The sequence below is a fragment of the Cervus canadensis genome, chromosome 4 (assembly GCF_019320065.1).
Source record: "Cervus canadensis isolate Bull #8, Minnesota chromosome 4, ASM1932006v1, whole genome shotgun sequence".
Lineage (NCBI taxonomy): Eukaryota > Metazoa > Chordata > Mammalia > Artiodactyla > Cervidae > Cervus > Cervus canadensis.
Genome location: NC_057389.1, coordinates 22,840,418 through 22,844,353, shown reverse-complemented (window position 1 = coordinate 22,844,353; position 3,936 = coordinate 22,840,418).

The following is a 3,936-nucleotide window of genomic DNA, read 5'->3' as shown; positions in this document are numbered from 1 at the left end:
TTTTTATTTCCATTACTCTAGGAGATGGATCCAACAAGACGTTGCAGTTTAAGTCAGAGAGTGTTCTGCCTATGTTTTCCTCTAGTTTTATCATATCCAATCTTACATTTGGGTCTGTGACAAAAGCTTTTGCACAGCAAAGGAAATGATAAACAAAATGAAAAGACAACCTACAAATGGGAGAAAATATTTGCAAATGATGTGACCTTCAAGGGATTAATTTCCAAAATATACAAACAGCTCACACAACTCAATATTAAAAAAAAAAAAACTCAGTCCAAAAATGGGCAAAATATCTAAATAGACATATCTCCAAAGACATACAGATGGCCAAAGGCATGGGAAAAAATCCTCAACACCGCTAATTATGACAAATGTAAGTTGAAACTATAATAACATGTCACCTCACTCTGATCAGATGGTCATCATCAAAATGTCTACAAATAATAAATGCTGGAAAGGGTATAGGTAAAAAAGGAACTCTTCTACACTGTGGGTGAGAATGTAAACTGGAACAGCCACTATGGAGAACAGCATGGAGGTTCCTTAAAAAATTAAAAATAGAGCTGCCATATGATCCTGTAATCCCACGCCTAGCCATTTATCCAGTGAAAACAGGAAAACATATATATAATTTCAAAAATATACATGCACGCCATGTTTGTTGCAGCACTATTTACCATAGCCAAGATATGGAAGCAACCTGTGTCCATCAACAGATGAATGGATAAAGAAGATGTGATACACACACAACAGAATATTACTTGGTCATAAAAAAGAATGGAATAATTGTATTTGCAGCAACCTGAATAGACCTAGAGTTTATCACAGTAAGTGAAGTAAGCCAGACAGAAAGCCAAATATCATATCACTTATATGTGGAATCTTTTAAAAAAAAAACATACAAATGAAATTGCTTTCAAAATGGAAAGAGAATCACAGACACAGAAAACAAACTTAGGGCTACCAAAGGGGAAAGGGGAGAAGGAATAAATCTGGTTGCAATTAACATAAATACACCACTATATATAAAATAGATGGCTTTCCTGGTGGCTCAGACAGTAAAGAATCTGCCTGCAATGTGGGAGACCTGGGTTTAATCCCTGGGTCAGGAAGATCCCCTGCAGAAGGAAATGGCAACCCACTCCAGTATTCTTGCCTAGGAAATCCTATGGACAGAGGAACCTGACAGGCTACAGCCAATGGGATTGCAAAGAGTCAGATACAACTGAGAAACTAACATTTTTTCTTTCATATAAAATAGATAACCAACAAGGACTTGAGAGGAAACTTTACCTAGAGATGACTCTACACATGAATATCACCAGCTGGTCAGTACCAAAATCAGACTGACAATATTCTTTGCAGTCAAAGATGGAGAAGCTCTATACAATCAGCAAAAACAAGGCCTGGAGCTGTCTGTGGCTCAGATCATCAGCCCCTTACTGCAAAACTCAGGCTCAAACTGAAGAGAGTAGGGAAAAACCACTGGGCCATTTAGGTATGACTTAAATAAAATTCCTTATGATTAAACAGTAGAGGTGACAAATAGGTTCAAAAGATTAGATCTGACAGAGTGCCTGAAAACTATTGATGGAGATTCGTAATATTGTATAGGAGGCAGTGATCAAAACCATTCACAAGATAAAGAAATGCAAGAAGGCAAAGTGGTTGTCTGAGGAAGCCTAACAAATAGCTGAGAAAAGAAGAGAAGCAAAAGGCAAAGGAGAAAGGGAAGGATATACCAAGTGAATTCAGAGTTCCAAAGAAGAGCAAGGAGAGATAAGAAGACCTACTTAAATCAACAATGCAGAGAAATAAAGGAAAACAATAGAATGGGAAAGACTATAGAGATCTCGTCAAGAAAATCAGAGATACTAGGCGAACATTTCATGCAAAGATAGGCACAATAAATAACAGAAACTGTAAGGACCTAAGAAAAGCCAAAGAGATTAAGAAAAGGTGGCAAGAATACACAGACACACCATGCAAAAAAGCTCTTAAGGACCCAGATAATCACGATGGTGTGGTCACTCACCTAGAGCCAGACATCCTGGAGTGTGAAGTCAAGTGGGCTTTAGGAAGCATTACTATGCACAAATCTAGTGGAGGTGATGGAATTCCAGCTGAACTATTTCAAGTCCTAAAAGACGATGCTGTGAAAGTGCTGCACTTGTTATGCCAGCAAATTTGGAAAACTCAGCAGTGGCCACAGGACTGGAAAAGGTCAGTTTTCATTCCAATCCCAAAGAAAGGCAATGCCAAAGAATGTTCAAATTACCATACAATTGCAATCATTTCACATGCTAGCAAGATTATGCTCAAAATCCTTCAAGCTACGCTATAGCAGTATGTGAACCGAGAACTCCCAGATGTACAAGCTGGATTTAGAAAAGGCAAAGGAACCAGAGATCAAATTGCTAACATACACTGGATCATACAAAAAGCAAACGAATTTCAAAAAACATCTACTTCTGCTCCCTTGACTACATCAAATCCTTTGATTGTGTGGGTCACAACAAGCTGTGGAATATTCTTAATGAGATGGGAATATCAGACCACCTTACATTCCTTCTGAGAAACCTGTATGCAGGACCAGAAGCAACAATTAGAACTGGACATGAAACAATGGACTGGCTCAAAATTGAGGAAGGAGTACATCAAGGCTGTATACTGTCACCCTGCTTGTTTAACTTACATGCACGGTACATCATCATTCGAAATGCCAGGCTACATGATTCACAGGCTGGAATCAAGATTGCTGGGAGAAATAACCTCAGATATGCAGAGGATACTACTTTAAGGGCAGAAAGTGGAGGAACTAAAGAGCTTCTTGATGAAGGTAAAAAGTAGAAAAGTGGAAAACCTGGCTTAAAACTCAACATTCAAAAATGAAGATCATGGCATCTGGTCCTATCACTTCATGGCAAATAGATGGGAAAATATGCAAACAGTGTCACATTTCATTTTCTTGAACTCCAAAATCAATGTGGATGTTGATGATAGCCACGAAGTTAAAAAATGCTTGTTTCTTGGAAGAATAGCTATGGCAAACATAGGCAACATATTAAAAATCATAGATATCACTTTCCCAACAAAGGTCCATTTAGTCAAAGCTATGGTTTTTCCAGTAGTCATGTATGGATGTGAGAGTTGGACCATAAAGAATGCTGAGCACTGAAGAATTGATGCTTTTGAACTGTGGTGTTGGAGAAGACTCTTGAGAGTCCCTTGGGCAACAAGGAGATCAAACCAGTCAACCCAAAAGGAAATCAATCCTAAATATTCATTGGAAGGACTGATATTGAAGCTCCAGTAATTGGCTACCTGATGCAAAGAGCTCACTCATTGGAAAAAACTCTGATGATGGAAAAGATTGGGGGCAAGAGGATAAGTGGATGACAGAGGATGAAACAACTGGATGGCATCAGTGACTCAATGGATATGAGATTGAGCAAACTCAGGGAGATAAGGACAGGACAGGTAAGGCGTGCTGCAGTTCATGGGGTCATAAAAAGTCAGACAGGACTTAGCGACTAAACAACAATAAAGTATGGCAAAAAACCTTTAAAAGAATATATATATATATACACACACACACATATATATAACTGAATCATTTATATAAAGAATATATATATATATATATGAATCACTGTGCTGTATGCCTGAAACTAACACAACCTTGTAAATCAACTATACTTTGGTTTAAAAACTTGTATGTAGTTTGGTGTTTTTCTATGTTCATGAAATTAAAAAATTCAGCAGCTTAATATATTTTATTTTTAAAAGCTACAAGTTCAAAGATAAAACACTAATTTTTATTCTAAGAATATTATGGCCTTTCTGTGTGGTCCACAGATGAACAAGATTGGCACCGTATGAAATTAGAAATGCAGAATCTCAGGCCCTGAAACAATGAACTACATTTTAGCA